Source organism: Cavia porcellus, unplaced genomic scaffold (genome assembly GCF_034190915.1).
Source record: "Cavia porcellus strain 051 isolate PalLab524CR breed Dunkin Hartley unplaced genomic scaffold, mCavPor4.1 scaffold_9, whole genome shotgun sequence".
Lineage (NCBI taxonomy): Eukaryota > Metazoa > Chordata > Mammalia > Rodentia > Caviidae > Cavia > Cavia porcellus.
This window is the reverse complement of record NW_026947492.1, coordinates 74617721-74623768: the sequence shown is the minus strand read 5'-3', so window position 1 is coordinate 74623768 and position 6048 is coordinate 74617721. Positions and strand designations below refer to the sequence as shown.

The window sequence follows — 6048 nt, the reverse complement described above, 5'->3', positions numbered from 1 at the left end:
ACTTATATCCAGAACATGTAAAAAATTGAAAAACATCAAGCTCCCCAAATTCAAAGACCTTATCCAAAAATGGGCATCTGAGATGAACACACAGTTCTCAGATGAAGACATAAAAATGGCAAAAAATACATGAAGAAATGTTTACCACCACTGAACATTCAAGAAATGCAAATTAAAATAGCTTTGAGATTTCATCTCACTCCAGAAAGAATAACTGCTATCAAGAAATCAACTGGTAACAAATGTTGGCAAGGCTGGGAAAAGGAACACTGCTCCACTGTTGCTGGGAGTGTAGACTTGGGCAGCCACAGAAATCAGTATGGATATTTCTCAGAAGCCTAGGATTGGAAGTTCCATTCAAGCTATTCCCCTCCTGAGTATCCCCCCCCAAAAAAAATAAACTGAAAAACGCATATCACAATGATATATGTGCACCCATGTTCATAGCAGCACAATCTGTAATAGCTAAATCTTGGAAACAAGCAAAATGCCCATCAACCACAGAATGGTATTTTTATGCAATGGAATATTACTCACCTATACAAAGGATGATCTTGAAGCCTTCATAGGTATATGGAGATAACTTGAGACTATCCTCATAAGTGAAATAAATAAGAATCATATTTATAAATATCACATTGTATCTCTAGTGTAAAAAGTAATAAGAACTGTAGAAGTAATAGAACCCAAAATGTGTAATTGCTATTGTAAAAAAGAAAGGAAAAGAAAGTACTCTAAAGGATATAACTGTATGTCTGTTTAAGTATGTAGGACTGATAACCATATTACTAAGTTGGATCATTGAACGGAACTGTTTGCAGTCTCAGTGTTTGAATGTCCACTTTGTATGCTTTAATTTTGTAACTTGAACAACTGTTTCTAAGAGGACAATATGTGATTTATCAACTAGCGATTTCTTACTGTTTTTTTTTTGAAATTCTGTATTATTTGTTTTGCTTTTTTCTCTTTAAATAAATAAAATATTGAATTTTTTAAAAAATAAGAAAAGTCTGTAGACATTTTACATGTGTTGGAAGCACAGCACATGTGGTTGGGTCCTTCTGTTGCTACATGTCCAGGGGTGATTTATTCCTTAATTAAACTCACTGGGACCTTGGTCCTAACCCTGAGGCTAGACTGTGCACCTCCAGAGATGCCAGAGAATAATAACAATCTAAAAACATGATTTCCAGAGACACAGCCTCTGGGAGAAACAGCATGATAAATAACTTGAGGTCAAATCACTAAAAAGCAACAATTCAGGATGGGCAGAAATAAAACATGGAAAAACTCTCTATTTAGAAATCCTGAACTGTGGGGTTTAAGGAAGGGAAGTAAAAGAGATAGATATGATCAAAATATCTGAGTGTCATATGCATATTTGTAGATAATGTGTTGAATTCCATTATTTTGTACAAATAATATGTATTAATAAAAACAATATTTTTCAAAATTCATGCCCTACTATGTAGGCAAATTTGGTAACTATAGAGTTTAACAATTTTGAGTTGACATCTGAACTCACAAGAAGACATGAGAAAAACCAATTTCTGAAGACACTTAAACTTGATTCAAATACAGATAAAAACTCGTTCACCTGTATGAGAGAGTCTGTGTATCACAGTTTCAAACAGCCCAGTCATTTGGACGTGTATGGGGAGAGGAATTGAAAAAAGAGGAAACAGATGTGGGATTGCCCTACATATTTGAAAGTATTCATGAAACGTTCACCAAAACACACAACACATAAACCGTAACACACATTGCTGCATAACTCAAAGAATTTAAATCGTATGGCTTCTAACTATGATAATAATGAACTCAACAAGAAATTACTAAGTATTCAATACAATATTCCTCAAGATTGTAAAATTAAGCAATCTGAAGCTTTTAAAATTAAGCAATAGGAATTTGAAATATGATCATATATCTACCACAACTGTATTATATCTTATGTGTAAAACAACTGTAAAGAAATATTATGTTCCATGGAATATAAGTCATTTTAGTATCACTATTAGTACTGTTTTCTGCTTTTAAATTTACAACTTCTTTCTGATTATATTAAAAATAAAGTAGGATTCCTCTTCAAACATAATATGCTGAGCAATATTGCAAAATCATGTATTTAAACTCCTACAAAAGTAATGACAGACATTTCAGATATATGTGTGATTTACCATTCTTTGCTGAAATTCTGAAAAAAGAATAAACTGTATATTTATATGTAATTTTATCCTTGGAAAATATAATTGTAAACATTAGCCATTCCTTTTCATAATTTTTAACCTCTCTAATAGAACACATCTGTGATACACAATGCTTACATTCCTTGAGTGGCGCTTGTGCATATACAGATCATGTCTTTATGCTTATTTTAATATCCTCCCACTTTTCTCCAAGTCTTGATTTCATTTTTTTTTTCTTTGTACCAGTAATCAAACTCACAACCTTGCACTTGCCAGACCGGTACTTATACCGCTGAACTAAATCCTGGCCCTTGATCTCCCTTCTATTTGAGAATCATCTTTCTCCCTAACTCCTATCATTTATTTTCCACTCTGATTTTTACTTATATTTTGGATTTCCCATATAATTGTGAAAAAGATTGACTTTTTGTTTTGTAACAACCATTTTAAAATTCTCATTAAATAAAATAAGTTTATTGCATTAATTATGTCACATAAATTGATAGTCTCAACTGAAACATATCAACAAAAAAAAAAATATATATATATATATATATATATATTTCTAACAAATTTTAATAGACTTAAAAATATGTTGATTAGTGGTCTGAATTAAGGCCAGAAGTTTTTTGTAGCTGCTGGTTTCAAACAGGAGCCTAAAGAGAAGTCTGTCTAGTGTCTGTTGGTCAATTCAGAACTTTGGAAATATAATGATCAATTCATTAGAAATATGTTAGAGCCCAACGCTACCAAAGTAGAAGCCACACTTTAAGGCTCCACCACAACTCAGGGAACATCAGTGAACTAAGGCCCCATGTCTCTCCACCACTCTGGGAACTCTGGATTGGAGGCCTCCACTAAGAGATGGGCAGCCAATGCAGGAAGCACCGAGGAAGCAGCAATGGACTGATGCAGATAAACAAGAAATGTCAGGATGAAGGAGCAAAATACAATCTCAGACCTCCAGCCCACCAAGAACAAGTTCAGGAGACACAGGCATAGTAGAAATTTCAATTTAGTTCTGGTATTGTTTGGTTAATTTTATATGCCTATGCCTGATGGTCTGGGCAGGTACCTTTAAAGATAACAAGATGTATCGTGGTAGCTATTGTTGATTTCCTGTTATCTTGTTTTGAAATCCTGTATCATTTTCATTATTTAGCTTTGTTTTGCTTTATTCTGTTTTGTTTGGTTTGGTTTGGTTTGGTTTGGTTTTAATATCTTTAAAATAAAATTAAAAAATAAAAATTTTATGTAGATTAAGAATTTTCATAGTACATGTTTTATATTGTTCGCTTATTAAACCTGAAGGAAAGTACAGCATATTGAAATAATCACACAAGATTTTCCTGGAAGAACCAACTCTTCATTAATCATAAGTGCCAAAAACTCAATTTAGTTTCCTAGTCCAGAGCTTTTTCATGGCACTTTTCATCTCTGCATGTCTCAGAGTATAGACGAGGGGGTTCAGCATAGGTGTGATATGGTATAAAACACAGTCAAGAATTTATCAATGGGCAAGGTAGAGGGAGGTCTCACATAAACAAAAATGCAATGCACAAAGAAGAGGATGACCAATGTGATGCAGGAGCCACAGGTGGAAAAGGCCTTGTGCCTCCCTTCTTGACTCAGGTTCTTCAGGGAGTGCAGAATGGTCACATAGGAGATGAGCAAGATTGTAAAAATGGACACAGAGATCACACCATCCTTGGCCAGCACAGTGAGGCTAACAAAATGGGTGTCCATGCATGCGAGTTTTATTAAGGGTATATGTCACAGGTGAAGTGGTCAATGACATTGGGGCCACAGAAAGGAAGGTTGTAAACAAAAATAACATGTGGTGTAGCATGCAGAAAACCCCCAATCCAGGTCACCAGTAGCAGTAGAGCACCCTGCTGTTTGTTCATGAAGGTCAGATAATACAGGGGTTTGCAGATGGCCACGTAGCAGTCATAGGCCATGACCACCAGGAGTATTATGTCAACACAACCAAATAAGTGAGCTGCAAAAAGTTGTATCATGCAAGCTTTGAAGGAAATGGTTGTCTTCTCATAGAGTAAATCTTTAACCATATTGGGTAACTGTAGTGGAATAAACAGTATCCATTAATGATAAGTAGCCAAGAAAGATGAACATTGGTGCATACAAAGCTGTGCTGAACATCACAGTCACCACAATGACTAAGTTGCCTGCCATTGTCACTACATATGTCAGCAAGAACACAGCAAATAATATTTTCTCACTCCGGGGGCTCTGACTAAACCCCAAGAGCACAAACTCAGTCACATTGTTCCTGTGCTCCATATGTCTTTCTGTGTGTCATTGCTTAGAACAACATTACCTGCAAACAGAAATATTAGCATGATTTCAGAAATTTTATGATAATTTTTTTATTCATTTCATGTATAGTCACTGTCATGTATTAAGTTCCAGTAGTGTCAGAGATTATAAGAATGCAAGTTTGTTGGTAAAAAGTGACATTCTGCAAAGCAATATCATTGGTAATAAGGAACTAGAGAATTGATAACAAGGATTGGTTATGAAAGGTTTGACTATTGTCTTCTTTGGAAGTCCTGTAATGTTTACAATGCCTAAGTTTTATTGGTCTTGTTCTCTACTGTTTTGTCCAACTTTATAATATCTAATGAGATAGACAATTCTTTTTAAGGAAACAAGGGACAACGTTGATAACCATTGTTGATAAACTTGTACTCTGTTCTACACCATGTGCTATGTCTATCCTTGGTATTGACTGACAGCTTTGTTTTGCCATATTTGACTGTATTCTTCCCCCCCCCCAAAAAAAAGTAATAAGCACTAAGGAGTAATGAAATCTAAAGTGTGTGAATTTTGTTGTAAAAAAGAGAGGAAAACAAAAAAGAAAAAGAAAAAGAGCTCTAACGGATATAACAGCAAGTGTGTTTAGGGGTGTTAAATAGCTGACTGTATCAATGTTTTTGGATCATTGAACACAGCTGTTTGCAGTCTACCTGTTTGAATGTCCACCTTGTATTCTTTGATACTGTGATTTGAGGAACTATTTTCAAGATGATAATATGTAATATACTAACAGGTGATTTCTTACTGTTATGTTTTTTTTGTTTGTTTGTTTGTTTGTTTTGTTTTGTTTTGTTTTGTTTTGTTTTGTTTTGTAGTTCTGTATTACGTGTACCCTTACACTGCTTTGGTTTGTTTTGTGTTTTTCTCTTTTTCCTCTTAAATAAAAAAAAAAGAAAGAAAGAAAGAAAAATGAGTCTGCCACAGCCAGTTTTCTGCTAGGAAACTAAAATATTTGCACATATAAATAGCTGTGTGTACAAAATTAAATAACATCTAGATTTAATGTAAAAAACAGTTAAGAAGTACTTTATATTTACTTCAAGGTAATAAAACAGAGGTGACTTTCTACATTCCTATGGTAGAAAAATGTTCCCAGCTAACAGCAGATATTTGAAACAGACAAGTTGCTATTTTTAATTAACTTTTAACAGTTAGGAACCTTAAATAAATAGACAAAAGTATTTGGAGATTGGAATTACATCTAAGGAAACATAAAAATTTTCTATCTAAAATACACAAAAGCTTTTAAGAAATTAACAAATACAAAGCAAATAAATAGCAAAGTGGACAGAATATGTAACCAAGAAATGAAAGAAAAAGTATATCTGCCTGACCAATGAACGTATGATGCTGCCATTAACCTGTTAGGAGAAAATTACAAAATAAAATAGAAATATGACAAAGCTTTAAAGATGACTGGTAAAATTAAAAGAGTATTTTTATCCTTTTGAATTTTATAATTTTTGGAACACAATTTAGCAACCTCTATTGAAAATGTAAAAATAATTCTTCACAATTA

General features: G+C 33.6%; 1 non-coding gene and 1 pseudogene across 1 annotated transcript; one reads left to right on the top strand and one right to left on the bottom strand.

Annotated features, from left to right (window-relative positions):
• The first annotated feature begins 2791 nt into the window (after positions 1 to 2791).
• On the top strand, positions 2792 to 2923 carry LOC111755519 (small nucleolar RNA SNORA2/SNORA34 family). Its single transcript, XR_002790076.1, has one exon. It is a non-coding gene; the product is annotated as a small nucleolar RNA SNORA2/SNORA34 family (small nucleolar RNA).
• A 656-nt stretch (positions 2924 to 3579) lies between these two features.
• Positions 3580 to 4493, bottom strand: LOC100712594 (olfactory receptor 4A47-like; annotated as a pseudogene).
• Between the last annotated feature and the right edge of the window lie 1555 nt (positions 4494 to 6048).